Source organism: Tenrec ecaudatus, chromosome 12 (genome assembly GCF_050624435.1).
Source record: "Tenrec ecaudatus isolate mTenEca1 chromosome 12, mTenEca1.hap1, whole genome shotgun sequence".
Taxonomy (NCBI): domain Eukaryota; kingdom Metazoa; phylum Chordata; class Mammalia; order Afrosoricida; family Tenrecidae; genus Tenrec; species Tenrec ecaudatus.
Window position 1 is genome coordinate 101395404 of NC_134541.1, and position 24568 is coordinate 101419971.

At 52.9% G+C, this 24568-nt stretch overlaps 1 protein-coding gene across 7 annotated transcripts in view; it reads right to left on the reverse strand.

The window, feature by feature from the left end:
- The window catches only part of CLEC16A (C-type lectin domain containing 16A), a 193634-nt gene that overhangs the window by 60727 nt on the left and 108339 nt on the right, over positions 1 to 24568 (reverse strand). The window lies entirely within an intron of this gene.

Sequence of the window (24568 nt, forward strand, 5' to 3'; positions counted from 1 at the left end):
TGACGCAGCATGGTTGATGCAAGCACTGGAAGCGTGCAGTGAAGATCATCAAACACAACAGCCCTCGGTACGGTTTATCCCTCGATGCAAAGAGACCAAACCTCCTCACAGCCGGATCAAAGAGCAACAGCATGATCAACACAGGCAAGACTGAAGTATTTGACTTGGATCCGTAGAAGCAAGGAAATCAAACAATGCATTACACTGAACAATCGGCTGCGAAAGACCTCTTTCAACTGTTCAAAATTCATGATGTCCCTTTGAGGGCTAAGGTGCACCTGCCCCGGTTTTCAATGACCTCACATGCAGGGGAAACTGGAAGATGAATAAAGAGGACTTGAGAGTATCCAGTGTCCCGGGGACTGCCGGCAGAATGAAGACATCTGTGGAGGGAAGTGCGCAGCCAGAATGCTTTCTGGAAGGGAGGCCCATCTTTGCTATGTCAACAGAAGGGTCGAATTCCTGGAGAAGGACATCATGCTTGGTAAGCTAGAGGGTCATTGAAAACCAGGGAGGCCGTCAACAGAACGGGCAGACACAGTAACTACAACAATAGGCTCAAACACAGGCATGGCTGAGAGGCTGCTGTACACAGGGTCAACGTGAGTAATAACCAGCTCTTTGGCACCTCGCAGCCCGACAACCACGGTTCTATTTTTAGTTTTCTGAGGAACCACCAGTTTTCTCCATTTGCATTTCCACCAGCTGTTGTGACATGCTGCCGAGCAGGCTCCAACAGAACAAATACAGCACTCGGACCACACGTGTTCCGCTGGAGCCCGCTGTTTCAGTTACTGGCCAATCCACTTCCGTGAGGGTCTAATTTTTTGTTGGCCCTCAACCTTACCAAGCATGAGGTCAAGGGTTCCCATGCATCTCCATGTTCACCCACATTAGTTATTTTGCTTGTTCATTTTAATCTTAAACATCCTGTGGGAGTAGCTCGTTGTGGTTATGATTTGCATATCCCTAATAGCTAATATCACTGAACATCCTTTTATCCGTTTAGTGGCCATTTGAATGTTCTCTATGATAAAGTCTGCTCAAGCCTGCAATGTGAGTTATTTTATGTGGCTTCTCTAGCCACTGCCGTTGTTCCTCCCACCAAACCACTTTCTCTTTTGTGACAGGTCTGAGAAAGAAGGTGGGGGAATATAGCGATCGGAACATACGACTCAGCTGTGAATGTCTGCTGCGAGGGTTCACTGGGACTGCCATCTCATGGGTGTGAAGCGACCCATCTCAGACGCAGGAGGGGGGATTCTCACTACCACAGGGGAGAAGAGCCGGGACGGGAGCACGTCCTGGGACCTCGATATCCCTGTGTTGAACCTCCTTGATCCAGGACACAGCTTCGACACTGGAAAGAGTGGCCGAGGAGCAACAGCAGAACCAGGGGCCAGGGCACGAGACAGAGCAGTCGATTTGCTAGCTAACAAAGCAAGCAGAGCTGAGTGCTTTGGGGCAGGAGGCTGGCTTCTGGAGTGATGTGCCTCTGTGCACTTAATTGGATGAGCTATGTTTGCTGGCCCACAGAGACAGAGCTGAGCACCTTCAGGCTGAGACTTACGAGGGAGTGCCATGGCCTACATGTATTCATTCAACTTAACTCAGCACTGTTAGTCAAAGCTGACTCCTAGGGATGCCTGGCGGGTTTCTGAGACTGTAACCATTTAAGGGAGTAGAAAGCCCAGTCTTTCTCCTGCCGGGCTGCTGGTGGTTTCCAACTTGCAACCATGCGGTCGCAGCCCAATGAGTAACCAAGACACCACCAGAGTTCCTATACGGGCATTCATTGGCAGTCCTAACAAAAGCTTTATAACATCGTCTGAGCAGGGCAGAGGCCAGGCCAAGTGACTAAGGACCTGATAGACCTGCCTGTGGGCATGGGACAGAAGAAATGTTTCCTGAGCATTTCTTACATGAATTATATAACCTGCTAACTTCCCTAACTAAACCCCATCATCGTGTGTACGGCCTGCGAGCCGTGAAGCAGCGTGCCGTGGGAGAAACGGTTACTGTCATGGTTATTTTTCTGTTGTAAAGTTGTTAAAATGCTTGTATTTTAGTTATTAGATTCTTGGCAGATATACGGTTTCTGGAAATAGTCTGTCAGGCAGCAGCTTATCTTTTCAATATTTTGGGAAGGTCTTTTGATAAACTACATTTTTCATTTTTGTGGAGCCCTATTTATTTATTTAGTCTCTTCTTGTTTATGGTTTTGCTACTGTATCCAGCATTGCACTGTTGAAAGCTAACTCACACAGCACTGCCCCAGTTTGTCCTTTGATGGCTTTTACGGTTTTAGTTTTTCCATTTAGGCTCCTAATCTATATTGAATTTGTTTCTGTGTATGGTGTGAGGGAAGGATCTGGTTTCATTTTTCTGCCCTTGGAAATTCAATGTTCTGAGAACTATTTATTGAAGAGACTTCTTTCCCACCCAGTGAGTGGATTTAGTTCCCTGTCAAAAGTCAAGTGACCACTGATAGGCGGGTTTATTTCTGGACTATTCCACCAGCCTCTGCCTACTGTTTATACCAGGACCAGGTGGTTTTGATTGCTGCAGCTGTATGAAGCCACTGCCATCATACTCAGAGCAACGTTTTAGGTGCAAACCTTTGTGGGAGCAGATAGCTTCATCTTTCTTCTTCTTCCCCCTCTGAGCAGCTGGTGGGGTTGAACAGGCAACTTCGAGGCAAACAGCTTGGTTGCCATTGTATGTTCTAAACTCAGGAATTGTGTCCTTCTTTCTCTCTTTCAACACTGCTTTAGCTATTTGGGTCATCTCTTGCCATTGCATATAAAGTTGAGGGCTGTTTTTTCTATTTCTGTAAAAAATGTTGGAATTTTGATTGGGATGATGTTGAATCTACAATTTACTTTGGGCAGGTTTTCTTCCAACTTGGCTGGACTGGGATTCTCAGTGGTTTGGAAACCTAACATAATGTAATTGTCTTGAGGATGAGATCTGCTATGAGCAGCCAATCGATTGAAAGGATTTTCCTCCATGAGGGTGACCTGCTTCCAATATAAGTAGATGCTGTGGGAAAACCTGCTTGCCTTTTGCTGGACTGGATGTATCTGGCTTTATCAAGTGACTTCTGGTTCTTTGGACTTGAACCAGGAGCCTGCTGATCCTGCGAGTCACCAACCACTGACATGTAGATTCAGGGTGCAGCAGCCCCTGCAGCTATGTGAGTGAAGAAGTCCCCAGCCGACACATTACCCAGGGACTTGGAACTTGCCAGCCCTTACAATTCTGTGGGTCATTTTCGTGATATAAACATCACTGGTTTCACTGTTCTAGAGAACACAGCCTAAGACAGGTAGTATTTATAGCTTAACAGATTGTGGACAGGTCCCAAGTTGACGTGTGTTTCATGTGCCATCTGTTACAGACGGATCACGAGATAACTCGTGATTTCTACACGCTGTCTTCAGGCGTCATCTTCTTGGATATATTTTAACTACTTTGTCTATTTAGGTGTTTACATCAGTAGTGAATGTATCAGACTAGGTTGTCTTCATGTTCTTTTTGTTTATTTAGCATTTTAGTGCAGTTTGGTTAAATCAAAGAGTTACTATTTGTTTGAATCGTTTTGCAAGCAGTTGTGCACGTATCATGATCAAACCTTAGTGAAATGTAAAGTATCACCTAAATCGCTCAAGTGGTCTCCCGTTACATAAAAAGGCATGAAGAAATTCTTAGCCCTAATTCTTCTAATTTTTCAAAGTAATGTGGATTATGTTGATTATTTTTACAAGATAGTTCATAAAAGTAATAATGTTCTGCATACATTGCAAAATATTGTTTCATGCGAGACAATGTTTTATATTCAAAAACTGAGTTATAAGTAAAAATGATAAAACAGTGATGAGATATAAACCTATTTATGATTTAATGCAAAAGAACCCAACCCTAACAGCCGAAAAAATACCCAACCACTTGGGTAAGTTGGTAAAAAAAATATCTGGTCTTTAAGGTGTTAACAATATTAAGTCTTCCAATCCATGAACACAGAACACCTTTCCACTTAACTGCTTATTTTCAACCTACTGCAGAGGGTTCAACCCTTCAAGCGAATACTTCCTTGGGAGTTGGGGAGGAAGAGGAGAAGGTGGAGGAGGAGAAAGGAGGTTTCCAATATGCCACCCACAAACAGCTGGGGTGTGACGCTGTTCAAAATTGCCCCAGGGTGATAGAACACCTCTTCCAAGAAGAGTGGGGTGACTTAGAAGGCGTGGAGGCAAAGACTCAGGCAGACAGGCATCAGCCTGGTCACCTTAGTCAGACTCGATCTAGTCCATGGGTGTTGGAGGGCACTGGGCTCAGGTGTTGCCAACAGTTCTCCTCATTTTCCTGGGGAAGGTGATTCATGGGTGGTTAGATGACTTGTCCAAAGTCACCCAGCTGGTAAGTGATGGAGTTAGGCTTGAGTGCAAGCATTAGCCTCTGGAGAATGCACACTCACTCCAGGCAGGTACTGCCTCAGACTCCAGATTCAGCAGGCAGGAAACTGTGCAGGACACAGCCTGGCCTCCAAATGGCCAGAATTCCAGCCTCCTAAGCCTGTTTTCCCACGGGACCGTTCCACTCTATTCTAGAATGTCTCTGAGTCCATATTGACTTGATGGCAATGGGTTTAGGTTTTTGGTTTCATGTGGCTTGGTGGGGTGGTGGTGAAGTGCTTGGCTGAGAAGGCTGGTGGTTGGAACCTGCCCAGCAGCCCCATGGGAGAAAGAGTGTCCTGTTCCAAGTCTGCTTCTGTTTCAGTAACAGCCTAGAAGATTCTACAAAGGCAGTTCTACTCTGTCACACACGGTCGCTCTGAGTCAATATACTCGATAGCACTCGAAAGCAGCAAAACCTGCTTTTGCCTCTCCACTCTGCTGCCTCCAACAGCCATGAGGCACTGGGCCCTGGAGGTCAGGCTCCATCCCTATGGATGGCTTGCGGATCACGTAGCCGGCATTCAATTGGCCTGCGAGCAGTCACTGACAGCCAAGCACACACGGCTGCCCTTTTACTCACAGAACCAACACCAGCCCTCACTCTCCTGTTGCTATTAATAGAAGCAACCCATGATGTGAGCTGGGATAAATATAAACACGCGACCAAGCTGCGGATCTCAGATGGTTCCTGAGAAAGGCGGCTGGAGTGCTCTTAGCCAACTTCCGGGAGCTCCCAAGAGCATGGGCGGGAGGCACTGTCAGGGTGAAAGAAATGTAGTCCTAGTAGGCTGGCCCACTGAGCCCGAGTCGGGGCTGACACGGTGAGACTTCTGGGGCCACCCAGGCTCACACTGTGTATCTGAGAGCTTCGTCTTGTAAGAAGTCCCATTTGAGCTCTTCACGGCCTTTTTGTGATGGCCGTTACACAGCATTCTGTTCACCCCCCAGCATGTGAGCTGGCAGCTGGGCATTTTGCTCAGCTCTTCTGAGGAACCCGAGTCGTGTGGATGGGATGAACACTTGGCTGAGAAATGAATAGCCGACCATGCATATTTCTGTAACTAGCTTAAAATAAACAGCACCCAGCAGAGGACTGGGACGTCTAAACAGACACTCAGCGAGTGAAGGATAGTGGCTATATGAGAGAACACAGCTGAGTTTCCGCCACACGTGGGGCCAGAGCAGGAATTCCAACAGCAGGCGGTCGTTTCGGGCACCTCGGATGAGGGACTGGCAGGCTGGAAGAGCAGCGCACAGCCAGCGAGGGTTTGTTTGTGAGGGGGTCTCATGGCAGCTGGGGGGCAAGGCAAGGCGGTGAGTCGTACAGGACCCCTACCCCGAGCTTCCTATGGCAGGGGCAATCCTGCATCTGACCAGGCTGAGCGGGCAGGTGTGGATGCTTCCACCACGCTGGCGTAAGTGGCAAAGCCTGACTGGGGTCGGTGCTGAGGAGGGGGTGAGGCCATGGGCCCTGCCCTGCCAGGGAAGAGCTTCCTTTGTGAAGGCCGCCACGGTCACCAGTGTTGACAGCTGCCACAACTCTGAGGACCCTGCGTTCTGTTTTCCCTTCACTTTATTTTGGTGAAGGCACACACAGCCACACCGCTCCCACCTCACGGTTTCTTATCTCAGACAGTAATGCAGGGACTCGCCTCTGAGTGTGTCCCTCCTCCTTTCTATTCTAGTTGTTTTTCTCCTGACTGAAGTTGCTGCCCCCGACCTTCTAGTTTGATTTTGAACAGCTGTTGGTCTTATATAAAACCATGAAACCAAACCCACGACCATCGAGTCAGTCCTAATTCACAGCAATCCTGTATAGGATTGCCAAAGCCATACATCTTGTGGGAGCAAACCGCCTCATCTTTCTCCAGTGAAGCAGCTGGTGGGTTTGAACTGCCATCCTTGTGTGAACCACAGCACCAATAGAGCTCCTTTGGTCTTTTATAGGTAACTTAAAAAAATTGTTTTTTAATAATGCACTATCCCAGGGTGGCAATCTGTGCTCAGTTGAAAAATTAGGGGCGATGTTCAATTCAAGGTCTGAAGAGCACTTCATGCCTTGGTGCCAGGGAGTCCTCCACTCTCAGTAGGTTCCAGAAGTACATGGTTTTTCAAGTATATGGATCTCTGTTACACAAGTTCCCCCTTTTTTCCCTCTATGGTTCTGCTGCTCAGAATGTCAAAGATTGGTAGTTGAACAAGGTTACTGTGATAGTTAGGTTTCTTGTGCCAACCTGGCCAACAGGAACATGTGGGATGAATCAGATTGCAGTTTGATTGGAAGGCAAAGAGATACATGGCTCTGCAACATTCCCCAGACTTCCCGCGGACTGGAGCATGCTGCTGCTGCTTTAGCTAGTTCTCTGCCTCAACCTGTGAGCTATACTACCTGTGAGCCAGGCCAACCCAGGGATTGTGTGGCTAGAGCTTGAGGCTCCTAGGAGACCTGCTTTGCCACACTTCCGGTGCATATATTGCTTGAGCTTGAGGTTGGTGGGGTTTGAGTTTGAGGGCTGGTGGAATATTGCTAGAGTTCGAAGACATCCCATCCAGGCCTGCTTCGCTAAGCTCCTGAGCTACTGACTTCTGGTGACCTACCCTGCTGTTTGCTGCCTGTGGGTAGACTCTGCCTGCCTTGCCCGAGGGAAGACTCCACTGTCTGCTTCCTTGACCTTGGCCCCGGCACCCCATGTAAGTTGAAGGACTTCTCAGTCTATTAACTGTTCCTCAAAAGTGAGTTGAACTGAGCCCTCTGTACTGTTGTGTGGACTAATTAGCTGCTATATTCCTCTCGCTGTATAATCTATCCTCTTACATATCTATAAAATCATAAGTGTCCTGGTTTTGTTTCTCTAGAGAACCCTGCCTCACACCGTCACCTAACTCAGCATTCTCCCATCGAGGGTTCTAAGGAGCCAGTCCTGACCTCACGACCTGCCTGTCTGCTCCTGGGGTCTGTAATCATGAACAGCTGGCACAGCCCCAGGGCTTTCGACATCAGCCATGTGCCACGGCCGTAAAGGGAAGACTCTTAAGGGACTTCTACGGAATGCAGTAACGTGCAGAAAGGCTCGGCTGGCTTGCCCTGATGTGAGAAGACCCTAAGATTTTTTTTCAGTCACTCCAGGGGCACCTCAGAAGAATGAACTGGTGATCTGCTTGGGAGGCACCAGCCATTACAAGTCCACGAAGCAGTTCTCAAAGGCCCCTGGTGGGTAGTCCTGTGCTGGACGCCCCCTCCCCCAGGAGATTTCAAAGAGGAAGGGGGAAAGCCATTTTTCAGAGGCAAAATCCAAGTTACAGAACAAGAGCCTCAGGGTCCATATGGGTCACGACTCCAGGCATGGCATTTGCCGCCCCCCTGTTTACTGAGCAGCACCCCTGCATCATACCTGGGGTGGCAGCAATGAGTAAGCAGTCTGTGCTGGTGACCATGGCCTGCAGGGGCACACACCGAGTGGGAGGCTGGTGGGCTGCTAGCAAGGGTCACGATGGTGCGGCGAGACATGGATGTGTTGGACCCCCTGGTCTGGTGCTGGTGACACATCATGTTTGCTACTGGGTTCTCTGCCTCCGCCGAGGCAGCAAGGATGGAGCAGGTATAGAACTTTCTTGCCTGGGGCCAGGAGAAGTGGTGGTTAAGAAGTCCTAATCCTCAAACAAAGGCCTAAACCCAGACTTTCAAACCCACGCGCAACCAAGCATGATCCGCCCTTATTTTCTATCTTTGCCAAAACCAAACCTGTTGCTTTGAGTTGGCTTTGGTCACCGTAACCTGGCTGAATAGAATGGCAACCAGGGCTCCTTCTTAAAACGATCCCCATCCACTGCCACCAAGTCTTAACGTTTCAAGGCTGTCGATCTTCTCAGGGGCAGACAGCCTCCACTTTCTCCCTCAGAGCAGCTGGTGGGTTTAAATCCCTGAACCTGTGGCTGGCAGTCCAAGGCTTATCTGGCAGGGCCACCAGCTCCTTCCTGATGTCTCCAGGTGACCTGACTTACACATGCAAGCAGCAGTTTAAGTAAGCATTTTATCAAGTCAAAGGAACGAACTCCAAAGCTCACTGCCACCGAGTCTGTTCTGACTCTCAGCGACCCTATGGGACGGGGTGGAACTGCCCCTGAGAGTTTCTGAGACTGTCACTCTTGACGGGAGTAGTAGGCCGTCTTTCTTCTTCACAACGGCAGCTGGTTTGAACCGGCTGACCGTGCAGTTAGCAGCCCAACACCTAACCCATGACAGCACCAGAGCTCCAAATATGAAATGTGGGCGTTCAAGCTGCCTCTCCTGCCCAACAGTGCAGGGTTAAAGTCCCAGTCTAACAGCACAGCCAGGGGGCCCTCTTCGAGGAGCCAGATGGACCAGGCTGGGTTCCAGAAGGTGGTGTGCAGGCCGAAGAGACGGGAGGGCATGAGCCAACTTGAGACGGTACGTGTGTGAGTGACTTTAAACTGCTTTAATCAGATGGGAGAAAATCTATGCCGACTCTATCGATCCTTTGACTTCACGGTAGAGTACAAGATGAGTGTAGTCTACCCTACCTCACCCTGAGGGCGACACGTTGTGGAGAGAGTCCGAGAAAACTCTTACACAGCTCATGATACAGTTGGGTTTAGGACATGGCAACCACCCGTAAGCCGGGGAAGAGTGTCTCTGTGGAGTGCAGGGAACCTCAGGCTATCGCGAGGAAGGGCAGCACAAGTACTGTGGCTTGAACGTCACAAGGTGATCATGTACCTGTAAATCCATCGACATGAATGCTAACCAACACGTCCCAGGAACACGTGTGTATGAAGTACTGTTACGACCACATGGACTCTCTTACAAAGCCATTGCTGCCCCGTCCTCTCTGACTCAGAGGGAGTCCATGTGGGGTTTCTGACCCTGTCAATCTTCTTGGGAGCAGACACCTCAATGTTCTCCCCCACAGAGTGGCTGGTGGGCTTGGACTTCCAACCTGGAGGTTACCAGTTCACTGCTGAAGCCACTGTGGTCCTTACCTCTCTTCGTGGATGAGGTCAAGTCACCTGCCCACGGTCACACACGGCGATGGCAATCTGAGTCAGGTGGCCCTGGGTTGCTATACCAGGTAGCCTCCACCAGGGACAAGTTCTGGGGCTCCTACCTTGAACCTTATTTACCTGTGGTGCTCTTGTGTACACCCCAGAGACTAAGGAGCCCAAAGTTCCCCAGGATAGGTCTTCACCAAGACACAACAGGCCCAGTAAAGGCAGTGGCACACTGACCAACGGGGCTCTGCTCTCCACACACTCTTGTTACAAGGTTACCCCCACCCCTGCCCCCAAGTCCTGGTGCTCCACAGTGACAGCATCACAGAGGCAGCAACCGGGAAACTTGAGTTGAATTCATTGTCTAGGAGCAACCAGCCACCAAGAGGCAGAACGGGACGGGGTCCAGGCTGCTCGGCCACACAGCTCAGGTTCATGCCTGCCTCGAAGGCTTCTGGAAGCCTACAAAGCTACCAAGGGGAGCTCTCAGTTTAAACACCAAGCCTCCATGTGGGCGGCTGAGCCAAGCGGCACCCACGCTCCCTCTAGCTTCTCTCTATCAGTTGGGATGGGGGAACGGAACATGCGGGGGATACCCACACAACTTGAGAATAGTTTGGGGATTTGCAAATCAAGTCCCTGCCCTGCTCTGCCCAGGCAGGCCTGGCCCCATCTCGGCTCAGTCTTGGGTCTGCCCGCTCCCAGGAAGGCAGGCAAAGGCTTCTTGCTCTTTGAGTTCTTCCCTTACCTTCTTAACAGCTTGTTCCTCCCTCAGTTTTAATTACTCAGATTTCTCCTGTGTTTGGGTGTTCCTGGTCCCCCAAGCCCTATCTCTCAGGGAATAGGAGGCTCATGAAGTTGGGGTTACCACATTCACTCCTTACCCACAGGCATGGCCTAGCTGGCCACCCCCAGAGGGCAGTGAGCAAATACCGTGTCCCTTTGGGCTACAGCCCAGAGGTGCTACAAGGTGGTGGTGCCTCCGCAAGCCTGGTCTCCCACAGTGGCAGCTCCCCCCTCCCTCTTAGGCCCCGGTGGGCGTGCAGTGTGAGCAAGGGCACCAACTGTTGCCAAGCTGGGACATGGGCACCGGGCTGGGGTGTGTTACCAGTTAATGCAGCAGTGCCGGGCCCAGACGGCAGAGACACAGGGGTGGTGGGGCTTGCAGCCTCATCGCCCCCTTCTTCAGATGAAGAGACAGGCTGGGAAGGTGGCACGCTCAAGCACAGCCCACCGAGCGACCAGGCTCTCTCCCCAGAGACCCAGTTCACTAGGGCCATCTGGCTGTTGTTTACAAGCCCCGAATGTGCCCTCTGACCACCCAATTACGGCTCACAGAGTGAAAGAGGGCCAGCCAGGCGGGAAGCCCTTTATACAGTCCTCCGGGAAACCAGGACAGGGCCTTCGGGGCAAGTCCCCAGGCAAGCCCCGGGCTTGACACTGCTGAGGCGGTGTGTCAGGGAGGCAAAATATGTCCTGGGGAGAGGGGCTCTGGAGCTGGCTGCCTTCCCTGCCCCCACATGTGCTCTGCTCATGCTGTGAGGAAGGGCTGCAGATTTAGGCTCAGGGCCAAGGAGAGAGACCACCCCACCCCCAAAGCAGGCCGCCCCCCCAGCCCCGGCTGTCTCGGGTGCTCTTCCAGCCAACATGCACTGCCCGGATGCGGGCCCTTGGTGCCTTCATGATTGATGGCGTGGCATTGATTTTCCTCGAGGTAACCGCGTCACAGCCAGCCTGGCCTGGGAGAGGGCTTCTCCAGCAGCTTCTGTAAGGGGAGCTGAACAAGGGCAGACTTTCCATGGGGACAGGGGAGGCCCCGCAGGGAAGGCAACATGATTTGCTAGCTATTCTGACGTCCTGGTTGACCTTTAGAGTTTAAGAAGCACCTCCCTCCCTGGTAGAGATGAGTCACACAGCTTGGCAAGTTCAGAAAATGAAGGCTGGGCCCTCCACTCAGTCTTGATCGCATTCCAACTTCCCAACGAGAAAATAGACTCAGCAAAAGTGGGGAAGAAGGTCAGATGTTTGTCAAGTTACTGGTGGGCCCTGGGCCACGGCTTGCTTGCTGAGATGAGGGCTAGTGTACTGATGGATGGGCTCCGTTCGCCCCCGACCCATTTCTGCACATTCATATCAGGCCAATCTCACTGAGCACCTCCAAGCCTGAGCCCTGCGATTCAACTGTGATCAGAACAGTCCATTTTTGCTCCCAGGTACCCTGGAGCCTACAATGCATCAAACCACACACAACATAGATCATGGCAAATGCCCAAGAGATCAGTGAGCTGGGCTCCAGGAGCTGCAGGGTACCAGGAATATGGTGTTGCTTGAGGACATACAGGCAAAGAGTCAGGCCAGTCTGGCTTTGGTCCTGAGCAGAAGGGAGCACTGGCAGGGGGCCTGAGGAGAGGTGAGGGTCGGGTGGGGTAGGTTCCTGAACTGGGTGGTGTGGCTGGGGAGCAGGCTGTGGGCACCAGCAGAGATGGGGCCTTGAGGCTGTTGGTGAACTGAGAACACAAGAGTGGGGAGACCTAAAGTTAGACGTGGCTGCCCTCCATCACTCTAGCCTCCCACATCCATGACCAGGTGTCAAAGCGCACTCCAGGGCAGTGACTAAACACGGATGCAGTGTCGAGCTGAACTGCCCCTCAAGGCGCTCCGTGGGGAATACAGGACGCACTTCCCCGCCCCAAGCGTTGTCCACCTTGTGGCAGATGAGGGCTCCCCCGGGGTCAGGAGGGTAGAATGGCTGAGCTGTGCTTCTTCTGGGCCCTTGCCCACCTGCACCCGAAAGCAGTGTTGAGAGGGTGTTTGGCTGCCACTGGGAAGGTCGGCAGTCCAAACCCACCAGGCTCTTTGCAGGACAGAGAAGATGCAGGCTGTGCTGTAAGATGCTCAATTTGGAATCCGTATGGGGCTGTTCTCATTTGTCCTACAGGGTGGTTATGAGCTGGAATCAACTCAACAGCACCGGCTTTGGAGCCTTTGTTAATCAAAGACACCGAGGAAGGACGAGCTCTGGAGTTGACGGTGGTCAAGATACGCTTGGATGGGAATGAGAAGAGCAGGGCTCCCAGGGGTGAGTGTTCAAGCTCTGGAGCTGGTGGGCTTGGGGCCAGAGGCAGCTTAGACCCTGACAAAATCCCAGGGACCTCCCGTTGATTCCCACTCCATGTGAGTCCAAGTAAAACTATCCCACAGGGTTTTCTACGCCTGTGCTCTATTGGCACTAAAATGCTTTTTTGGGCCTTTCTTCGGCAGCGCTGTGGAGTGTATGTGAACCCCTAGCCATTTCAGAGAAAGTCCTGGTGGTGCAGTGGGCTACACGTTAGGCTGTGAACGGCAAGGTCATCAGTTTGAAACCACCAGCCACTCTTCGGAAGAAAGATGAGGCTTTCTCTTTCCACGGGGTTAAATCAGTGGTTCTCAACCTTCTGAATGCCTCAACCCTTTCATATAGTTCCTCATGTTGTGGTGACCCCCAACCATACAATTATTTCGTTGCTACTTCATCACTGTCATGAATCAGGCGACCCCTGTGAAAGGGTCATTTGACTCCCAAAAGGGTCGCGACCCACAAGTTGAGAACCGCTGAGTTAAACAGTCTCAGTAGCCCACAGGGGGCGTTCTACCCCGTGTTATGGGGTTGCTGTGCGTTGGAATCCACTGGATGGCAGTGAGTTTGGGTTGGGATCCTTTTAGTGAGTCAGGGTCTGCTTGGCCCCCTCCTGGTTCTAAGCTCCTCCAGTCCCACTTCTGACCCTAACTTCCTACCAGTGAGTGACTGTCTCGGGTGTCATCTGGCTGTGGGGCTGGATGCCCTGCTCTATTTTTCACAGCACAGAAAGAAGGAAAGCCTGGAACTTCGGGGGGAGGGGGAGCGGTCAAGGAGAAGGGGCAGTGGCATCCAACTGTGAATCCATCCCAGTCCCCTTGGTCCCAGTCTCCTGAGAGCTGGATTGGATTTCTACAAAGCAAGTTACTGTGATTTCCCATTACAAATGTGCCTGTGGGCGTACACAAGAGCACACACATGGTAGCTAACGCACATGCATGCGCAGTGTGCGTTGGCATGCTGCGGGTTTGTTTTGTAACAAAGCCATCAAAATTGAGGGTGGTACCTCAGCTCTCACACATACACCAAGGGCTTGGATCAGGAATGTGTTTTCTAGCTTGGTCAACAATGCTCTCATTTCTTGAGGAAAACCAAACCAAAGAAAAACATTTATTTTATTTTGAAATCCCAATACTTTCGTCAAGGGCTGACCTTCTGCAGTAGAGCAGACTGGAAGGAATTCTCTAATCCTTTCCTGGAGCAGGAGCCTGCAAACCTCAGGCTTTGGATGACAACGCCTCCCAGCCATCAGGGGCTGCAGAGACACCACTCCCCACCCCTGGTCTGCTAGGTCCCAGGCAGTCCTTACATCCTGGCCAAAGGGTCTGGCCTTGCTGGGGACCCTGAGGGAGCAAGTGCCTTGGGGTGTGGGAGTAGGGGTCTAGGACTCAGGTCAGCTGGCCAAGGAGAATAATGCTTGAGTCCTCGGTGAGGAGAGGTGAGCCTGAGCTGCCAGGGAAAGTGCTGATGGCAGGAAGAGTCTTCCCAGCAGGGGCCTGGTGAAGATGGAGATGGCATGGCAGGCAGGAAATGGCTGGGTGCCAAGCACTGGGAGAGATCACTGGGGAGTGCTAGTGGGCAGAGAACAGGGACGCCCTGAGATGGCAGAGGGGTGTGGAGAGAAGAATTTTAACCATAATGAGGCCCTGGATCTGGATGGAAAGGGAGCACTTGGTGCCCAAGGCCGAGGTGCTGCTGGACAGGATGCAGGCCTGCATGGGGGCTGCGCAGCCCAAGTGAGGCAGTGAGCGTGCATTGGTTTGTAGAGAATAGTCATCTGCAAGGGGTCACCTCTACCCACCCTCCAGTCCCACTTCACTTCTGTGGTTGGCAGAATGACACCCGGGACCTGGGGCACTGCCAAAGGCACTAGCAGACGTGACTGGGTCAGGCACTCTGGGATGGGAGGTGATCCTGGATCACTCGAGTGGATACAAGATCACCGCCACCCACTGCCCTTGTGGGTTTCCAAGGTTGTAAATCTTTACAGGAGCAGAAAACCTCATCTTTCTCCTGAAAGTCTCACCTTTCTCCCTCAGAGTGGTAGGTGGGTTCGAACCGAACTCTTGGCTAGCAGCCCAATGTGTACAGTCTGTTGCCACAGGGGCCGCAGGAGGATAAGAGAGTAATATGGCACGGGAACGACTCAACCCGCCATTGCTGGAGAGAGCTGTGGTCCAAAGCAAGTGAGCAGTCTCCAGAAGCTGGGAATAGCAAGACAATGGACCCTCCCCAGCCCTGCCAACACCAACACCAACACCTTGGGTTTAGTCCAGCGAGACCCACAGAGGCAGAGAGAAACTCAGACACTGTCCCAGGCTCCAGGCACAGAGTACTGACCAGGGTCACCAGCCCCACCTTCATGTCTTCCCTCAGGAGGCCTCTCTGCCTGCAGTATTCCTCCCCAACTCATCTGCCTGCTGACCACTGGTTCAGAGGCACCCCCTGGGCCTGTCCATCCTCAACGGCTCTTTTGTTTCCTGCTGCACTCCACCGTCCCCAGCCCCCAAGCACCCGGCCTCATCCGCCAGGACAGCATCTGCTGCTCATGTCTGTCCCTCTGCCTGTGTGCACAGAGCACAGTGCCTACCGCCCAATCAAGGACGAATGGAAGGGCGGGAGGGTGGTGGGTGGGTGGATAGATAGATAGACGAGACGATGGGTAAGTAGATAGATGGATATATTAGTGAATAGGTAAATGGAAAGACAGTTTTTAGTTCAGGGTTCAAGTTCTGGTGTCAGCATCTTGCATTTGGGTCCAGGATTCCCTATTTCCTGGCAAAAGTGAGTTATTTACTCTCACAGCGCTTCAGTGCCTTTGGACACTGTACTTTGTACACACGGACAGAATTGACTTTGCCAGGCTGTGAGAGGTGTGCCCAAGAGAGATCACTAGATGGCTGGGCAGTATCTACTACCATGACTACTTGATATGGCAGAGGGTGCAGAAAGAGGAATGGAAGCAGCAGAAGCCAGGGACCAAAGACCTCAGGGGCAGCAAAATGGCTGCAGTAAACTAGTCTGGAACCTTCTGCTAGACGCACCTCCAGCTTCCTCTGTGAGCTTATGGTTGGAGGGCACTGGAGTGGAAGCAGCAAGGGGAAGCCCCCCCCCCCTTCCAGGACCACAGAGAGCTGGAGCCCCCTCCCCCCCCTGCAGTGAGTGCTACAGAGATGCACACTCTCTCTGGGAGAGTGTGCTCAGTGATCAGCCAGTTAAAGGCCAAAGGTTACCTGGGGTCATTTAAATGACATGCACATTTCCTGGCTTTGCCCAGCTCTGGAAAACCCCCAACTGCATATAGAGAAATACAAAGCACAGTACCAACTCCAAAGCCTGGGGATGGGTGATGAAAACAGATGAATGAGAAAGAACACAGCTACACCAGGTTGAAAAATCAGGAAGTTGCATGGGGTTTTTCTGCAGGAAAAAAGCAAGTGCTAGCTCACCTTGAACCCACTATAACACCCTGTGCGCTGGCCAGGTCCAGGGCTGGAGGGAAGATGTGATGGGATTTCACAGAGGCAAGAGGACTGTAAGCCCTTGCCACCTCACAGCCCGGCAGGCTGCCTCCAGCCCTGGTGGCTGTCTGCTCCCCAGGGAGTTGGACAATTCTACCTGCAGCAAGAATGGCTGCTTCCATGCCTGAGGACTCAGGCCCACCAGGAGCATGAGGGCAGACTCCCCGGGGTGTTAGTGCCTCCAGAGTACAGCTCTGCATGGTGCCTCCTGGTCTGCCTGCACACAGGGCAGATCAGTGACGGAGAGTACCCCACACCTAGCACCTAAGAGCCCTCTCTCTTCGACAAGGTATTCAGTGCTTGAGAGACTTGGTGAATTGTCTTCAACTAAGGGAAAGGCAAGGAGCCCTGGTGGTGTAGTGGTTACGAGTTGGGCTGCTAACTCAAAGGTCAGCGGTTTGAAATCACCAGCTGCTCCGAGGGAGAAAGACAGGGCTTTCTTGTCTCATCAAGAGTTCCAGTGTTGGAAACCCACAGGGGCAGCTCCTACCCTGCCCTGAAGGGTCACTTCGAGTTGGAATCGACGCCTATGGCTATGAGTGAGGGAGAGGCGAAGAGTCCCTGGTGGACGCTCTCAGCTGCTAACTCAAGACTGGGGCTGGAGTCTTTCTAAAGGAAATCCCTGAAGAAAGGCCTGCTGATCTACTTCTGAAAATGGACAATCCCATGGAGCAGAGCTCCAAGGGACAGCAGTGGGGTTGCCATGCGTCAGGGCTGACTCTTGTTTGTTAAGGTAATGCCCACAGTCCCCTTGGTGTGTTCCCGAGGAACAGTGGGCCTGGCTGTGCCTAGGCCAGGCAGTACCCAGAACAAGTCCCCTGGCCAAAGGGCCCTGCTTTCCACACAGGTGGGCCTAACTTCAGGCCAACCATGGTCTATTTCAGCCCTGGAGGGAAGCTCAGGTGTGTTGGACCCCTAAGAGCTGTCTTCCTCCTCAGGCTACCAAAGCCATCTGGATGATGACAAGGTGGGCAGGATTGCTGCTGGAGGGAACTGAAGTCAGTGGCAAAGCTGGGACCAAGTGCTGAGTTCCAGAACATTCTTACTGTGCCAAGCACTGGTTGTACAATGGACTCTTCTACCGGGGCATTCCAAGTGCAGACTGCAGGCCCACCCCTGGGACCACTTGGGATCGGGCCTGGGTACACAGTGAATATCTGCACCCATCTTAAGGGCCGAGGGCCTCTGCCTATACAGAGTGCCCAGGCCAGAAACGGCTGTCCTCCCCCCGCAGCCCCTGCCATGGCCCTGCCCTGGCTGCCCCGTCAGGGCCAAATTAGACAGCCGAGAGCAATTCTTCGATATGCAACTACGTGCAAGCGCATAGTGGCAAACCAATGGTCACTTCTACTTTCCAGCAGGTCAAGGTGGAAGTGACAATTTCAGCTTTGGAGCACCCAAGGCTCGGGGTTCTGTACATTTCTTAAAAGCACGGCAAACAACATTTGACATTCATTTGAAAATGCAGTCCGACCGCCGTCTGCGCCTCGCATGATGCCGTTATGTGGCACCAGGCAGCCTGCGGCCCTCCTCCCTGGGGCCCTTCTACTTTCAGATCAAGACACTTGCTTTCAGTTTCTAAGTGAAAAGGCCCTAATGGTCACTCCTTGCTAGTCCAGAAGCTCCTATGGTTTGAGTTGGACTTTACTTGGAATTCTAGGTGACCAGCTTCCTAGGAATTTCTCCACATGGATCGTTTTTTCCCAGTGAACGGGTGGGAGGCGGTGCTGGTTCACAGTCCCATCCTTGTTCTTCCTGGTGGCCCTGGGGGGGAGCTAGCCTGGTGGAGGGGGAGCAGAGTCAGGAAAGTGGCCAGTATCTCTGGGGAGTGGAGTGGGCGGGGTTCTCCTGACCAAGAGTTTCAAGGGGGGGGGGGGTTCTCCTGACTGCGAGGGTGGGGGTTATTCTGACTGAACAATATGGGGAAAGTCATGTGTCTGCTTGGGTTCAGGCTCCCCGAGACTTGTTTTGGGTATCTGGTGGTCGATCAGACATCAGGGCCAGAAGGCAAGCTTCCCTCTGCGGAGGCCTCATCATCCCCAGGCTCCTGGGTCCCCTCACTCGCCTCTGATAAGGAGCCAGGCTGAGAAGGAGCAGTGCATGTGTGGTGGGTGGAAAACTGGAGGCCCTGTGTGGGCGGGGCCCCAGACAGCCCCACTGAGTGGGCAGGGGCCAGGAACATTTGAAAGCCAACGTTAACTTTAACTTGTTTCCCTCATGGATCCCAGTTTCCTGAGGTTTCCCTGTCAACCGGCCACGGTGGGGGGGTTTAACAGCATGGTAAGCCAGTGGGGGGCAGGAGAGGGCCCTCTGAGGGCAGCAGCCCCTTCTCTCTGAGTGGAGTCGAAGAGAGAGGGACGGGTGGCAGGTGCTACTGGTGGTGGAGTGTGTAGAACACACATCAGGTCAGCCCCTGGAAGGGTCTGGTGCACTCTCAAAGAGTCTGCTCCAGACTAGAAAGGAGGTGCTGGCAGGGCTGAGGGCAGGCTAGGTTCCGAATATGTCCTCATGTGTGAGTGGGCAGGATTTGCTGGTAGTGTGGCTGTCCAATGAGAGAGGAGACGAGGCTGTGCTAAGGTCTGTGGCCTGAGCAACCCGAGGGGTAGTGACCATCTGGGGCGCTGAGGGAGACTGGGTGGGGGGGGGGGGTGCAGGTGTGGGGAAGAGCCCCAGAGCCGAGTCTGCTGCCTAGTCTGCGATGCTTCTGCCACCCAATGCTGACGGGGCTCTAGAGGGTCGCACCAGACACCGGGCCCAGCCCCAAGAGTCGTCCTATCTTATAGAGGGGAGATCTGCACTTAACGGGGTGAAGAAACATGCCAAGTTTAAAGAACCACAGTGTTGGGGCTGGCCCTGGAGTAGGCCACCCCGAGGAGCGGCCACACTCAGAACCCGTCCACTCTCTGAGGCCTGGCTGCTCCAGAGCAGTCAAACCATGGCCCCATTTTTCAAACGTACAGGAAGAGGCTGGGGTCTGGGGGGGAGAGGCGGTTGGGTTATGGACTGGGTTCTACAGGAATAATTACTCCTTTTAATAGGCAGAGAAGCAAAGAGTGCTATTGCCCCGATGCCTCATTTCCCAAAGCGCAGGACCAGAATGAGCTAGAAACCCCTCTCTGCAGAGAAAGAGAAGGACTTTCTGTCTGTCCAGGAGGACTGCCTGCGCCTGCTGCATCCCATAAACCAACAAGCGAGGGCATCGCCATTAGGCGACCTTGTGATGTCAGCAGATCATGCCTCTCTAATGTAGCTCAATTATGATTGTAAGTTTATAAAACAGGGAAAGATTACAGGAATATACATTAAACCACATCAATGAATGCTACTGAGGGGAAAAAATAGGTCCAGCAGACAGGTACCAATCAAATAATCAATATGCAGGAAACAACTACATCACCCTTGCTTTGAACGAACCAAATGCCGCTGCAATTGGATTTGCTTAAAAATCGTCCACTTGAACAAAACTGACAGCTGCATTATAATCACATTTCCAGTCAGTTTATAAGACACAAATTTCATTTCTCCGTATTTCTACTTCATTTCTGAAAAGAGGCCAGCAGCATTGTTCATCAAGTGCACGGAGGAAAATGAGGGGACCGCTGTAAGCCCTGGGTTTGCTGGCCCCTAGCAGAGTTTCCCTGCTCAGTCTAGGGCAGGGTCCTGCTTTCAAAGGGGTCCCCCCCAAAAGAACGAGAAGTCATAGCAGGTTAGCCTTCTGAGAGGGAGCTCACTGTTGAAATGACTGCAGGATTTGTTAAAAACAACAACAACAAAAACCCAAGTGAGGTGAAGATTCTTAGTCTGCTTCCTGAGAAAAAGTCCTCATCGGGACCCTGGTGTTTGGATACACGGTGATGAACAAGGGAGGGCATGATTCGAACTCGCCTCCCAGCGGCCTCCACTGACTGAAAACACACCAGCAGAGTCCAGACAGGCCTCTGTCAAGGACTTGGGTGCAGAACCACCTGGGGCCCCGTGTTCACGAGGTGCATGTCAGGCAGCCAGGACCATGCCCCGGGGGCTCGCCCAGAGGTGCCAAGGAGCCTGGAGGGTCCCAGCAGGGCTGCCGTCAGCTGCCGTGGACTCAAGGCCGGCTCTTGGCGACCCGATGTGCACAAGGCTGCACCTTTCGGTAGCCTAGGGCCTGGCTTGTCTTCCAAGGCCTCCAGCTGGTTCACACTGCAGCCATCTGCCCGGTGATGGAATACCTGACAGTGCGCGCCACCCAGGGGCTCTGCGGAGGAGTTAGGGGTGGGCTGAGAGACCACATGAATGCTGGCTGGCAGGCTAGGGTCATGCAAGGCCTGGACTGGGGTGGGGTGGGGATGGCTGGAGGTCAGACATGAACTGAGCAGGCAGGCTGGGTCATGGGCAGGGGGTGGCCACCAGAGGGCCATCACAGGTCTCCATAGACAGAGACCCAATGTGGACTCTGCTTCCTCTGTACAGAGGACGGGGTGTGTGTGTGTGTCCCAGGTCACATCACAAAGCCACACCTGCCATGCCCTCTGAGACACTGGATGCCTTGTCTGTACTCGCCTCCTGGATTTGACATCCACCTTTGCCCCATTTGGTGACAGACTGTGACATGCTTCTTGGGGGCGACTTGCTTAACCAGGAACACAGCTGCCTTGTGGAGCCATGTGGCTGTGAACTGACCTCCATGCAGGTTTCAGTTCTGCTCCAATTGGCAGGTCCCCTGACACTCATCTTTCCAAGAAATGGTTCATACAGTTAGGGAGCTGGGTGCCCTCCTACACTTCTCAGTGGGTCATGGGGACAGACAGACAAGGTTGGAGGCTGTGCTTTGTCAGCACGCCCGGAGAGAGCCTTCTTGGGAGAGAACAGACCCTTCAAGGGCTGGCGTGCACCCCCGTCGCAGACCGAGAGCGCCAAGGACGGCTGTGGGGAGACGAGCATGGTGACAGCGATGGAGCCGCGGATCCGCCTAGTGCCATCTGGACGCAGTGCACTGCATTCCCGCGGAGGACAGAGGAGGGCGGACTGGGGAAGAGCCCTGCCACGTTTAACAGGGAGGCCAGGGACGGTCTCAATGGCTCCATGAGAAACACACACAGACCGGAAGGAAGCAGATCATGGGGCGTGTGGGGGACACCTGGTTTGTGATGGGGCACAGCCAGGACGCAGGCCCTGAGGGAGAAGATGCTGGTCCTCACACTACCTACATAAGCGGCCTTCCACACCGAGGCCACCGAAGCAATCCACAAATCACCTTCCACTGTTCTTAGGATGAAAACTGGAATCCTTCAAGTACCTATCAGTCCTGAGCAGTTGGCCCAAGCTGTCCCCCTAAGCCCTGTATCCCCGCCCTTTACCCCTCGCCCGGCCTGGCCCTCCAGCCACACTGCCCTTTCCACCTGCCACAGAGCAGCCCCACAGGCAACCCCCCACTCTCGGAGCACACAGCCATCAAGGTGGACACTGGCTTCCCTCAGGACTAGTCTGCCCTTGCACGCCTTTTGACCACACTTCCAGGAAGCACGGCATGTGGGCAGGCAGCTCCTGCTGTTTCTGTGGAAAGACTGTCCCTCCCTCCCAACAATGCCCTCCCTGTCTTGCAGGAGCTGCACGTTAAGCAACCAAAAGTGGCATTTCCCATGCCTCGTGTGCACGTGAAAGCCGGACACTGAGTAAGGGAGACGGAAGAAGGACCGGTGCCTCTGAAAGGTGGTGCTGGAGAAGAAGACCGGAAGTACCATGGCCTGCAGAGAACAGACTGATCTGCCAATGGGAGGACGGCGAGGCTTCGTCTTCCTTTGGACACGTCATCAGGAGAGACCAGTCTCTGGAGAAGGACCTCGTCCCTGGGAAAGTAGAGGGCACCCACCGTGGCTGCAACAATGGGCTCACACAATGAGCAGCAGTGAGGAGAGTGTGCAGGACCAGGCGGGGTTTCGTTCTGTTCGCTCTGAGTCGGAATTGACCGGATGCCAACAACAACAACAACGACTACTACTGAACACTTAAAAAAAGACCATGACTACGCAATAAACCGCAAGCTGGCCGCCCGCCCCAGTGGGGTCAGGTTCCCTATCTGCTGACTGTGAAGTCCAGAGTCTGAAAAGGACCGCTGTCTATGCTGACAGGTGTTCTCCAGCCCCTCCAGGAAGCATGTCCTTGCCTGGGTGAGAAGCCTGAGCGCAGCACCTTTCAACGGAAGTCGACCAGTGCTGTCCCAAAGCCATGCCACCAGGCCTGGGCATTTCCGGCTGCGCCTCTGACGTCATTCCAGCAGAAAGCACAGGCAGGGAGGCAGCATTCATTCAGTCTCAGCCACTTCTCACAGACTCGGCAGGGATGACAGAGACCAAGGGAAGGTAGCCCTGAGCCACTGAGCACCTGCCATGCGCCACGAAGTCTTTTAGCTTCTCCATCACCTCCTTCCTACTTTGGTTCATATCTCACCCTGTGCTGCCCTGGAAGAAGACCCTGAGCAAATTCACTATGCCGATCAACTGCTTGGGGCCGGGGTGTGTGTCATCCACAGAGGCGGTCTATCCTCCCCTGGCTCCCGTCCAGAGCTGGGGCTGGAGAAGCTCACAATTTGCAAATGGTGGCAACTAATTCAATTAGCAAGAGTGACCTGAAGTCCTGACTGTTAGAGATGAGTGTTCATAGGTGAAACGCTGTATCTCCCACTTGCTGTGGGGTACTCTGGGATGTGTGGGGTGGGGGTGGCAGTGGTAATATTTTTCCACAAAGAGAGATGGTGGAGCAGATGAAATAAAATTCGGCCAAATACTAGTTGAGTGCTGGAGTGAAGGGCTGGGTATACGGACACTCATGAGGCTACTCTCTCTATACAATCGACTACAACTGCCGCCCCCCCCCCCCACCGCCGGCCAGACTGCCTGCCCGTGACCTCCACCCATACCACTCTCCTCTCCTCCAACAAAGCCGGCGCAGCAATGGGATCTTTGATGCTCTTGTCAGAAGCAGCCCTCTTGAGGCTCACCTGCCACACCTGGACCCAAGGCCTGCTGCCATCACTCACACCTGCTTTCAGCACCTTGGCCAGGTGGCCTCTGCAGAGAACACTACACACTGTGGCTTTTTATCTAAGGGTGACAAGCTGAGCAAACACACTTAACGTCACCTCCTTCTTGGGGCCCGCAGTTGGCATTCCTCACAGCTGTGCAGCCATATCAAATTCCATCAAAGTATGCCAGGCCACTTCAAGCTCCGGCAGGAGATAAAACCCCATTGCTCGGGGACAGTGGACCACATGCCTTCCCCTGGGCCGCTCGCCATGTTTCTCCATTCTGACGGCTCTATGCGAGGTGCAAAGTAGGCTTATTTTCTCCCCGAATGAGAAGTGAGAAATTCTAGCTTAAAAATCGCCCGCTAAACCAGCCCCACCCACCCACCCACCCCCGATACGCAAAGTCACAAGCAGCCAGAAGTACACACGCGTGTCATTCGGGGCCTCCCACTGCTGGTACTGCTCCGTCACCCGCTTCCAGCCAAAGGCATAATTTGCAACCGGGCTGGGTAAAGCCAGGCAGCTGTTACTTTCCTAATGGTCAGCTACCCAAAAAGGCTCAGTGAAATGATCTCAACTAGCTATCTAATCAATTAAAATTGATAAGTGAAATACTTTTAACCTTTATTTCGGCAGGCTGTTCCTGGCGGGAGGAGGGAAGGCTGTGAATTCCCAGCAAAAACTTTAATTCCATTTCACAGACACAAAGCTGCTTGATGCCCTGATGGAGTGGCTGCCTTGAAAGCAAGCCGTTTCCCCGCGTTTCCTTGAAAGACAGGTTTATGGCTCCCTGCAGTCAACTTGAGCCATTTAAATGCTTCCAGAAACCCGTGGTCACTGCTCAGGGGGGACGGGCACAGAAGGGACACAGTGCTTGCTCTTCCAAGAAAGGGGCGGGAGGGAGGCAGGAAGACGGCAAGACCAGGAGGCTAGATAACCGGTGCCACAGTGAGCATCTCTTTCTGAGAAGCTTGTGGGCCTCAGGAGGGCGCTGGGTGCTTTCAGTGCCCCAGCACCTCACTGCCATAACCAAAAGATGGCGGTGAATCTGCCCAGATACCCCTCGGGGCTTTGAACAACACACAGGGAACTGCGTGGGCACCGTCTGTTCTGACTCCAGGGCTGCTCCCAGTCAGGCAACAGGACGGCCTTTGTCTTACTGCTCGGTCATGGATGTCATTCAAGCCTCACAACAGCAACAGGAAGCAGCACCCCATGTTACAGGCACGCGGGGGGCTTGGGGCATGCAGAGCAGGGCAGGGATGTCTGGCTCCACAGCTAATCCTCAACATTCTCCACTACGATGGTTGGTTACACAAGTTTTGTCACAATTCACTGAATTGTATGTTAACCCTTTATGAATTTTACTGTAGGTAAATGACATCATAATAAAGCTGATTAAAACGACGAAGACCATACCCTGGTTACATAGGACAGTGAGCAATGGTCCCCCATTTCTTACCCA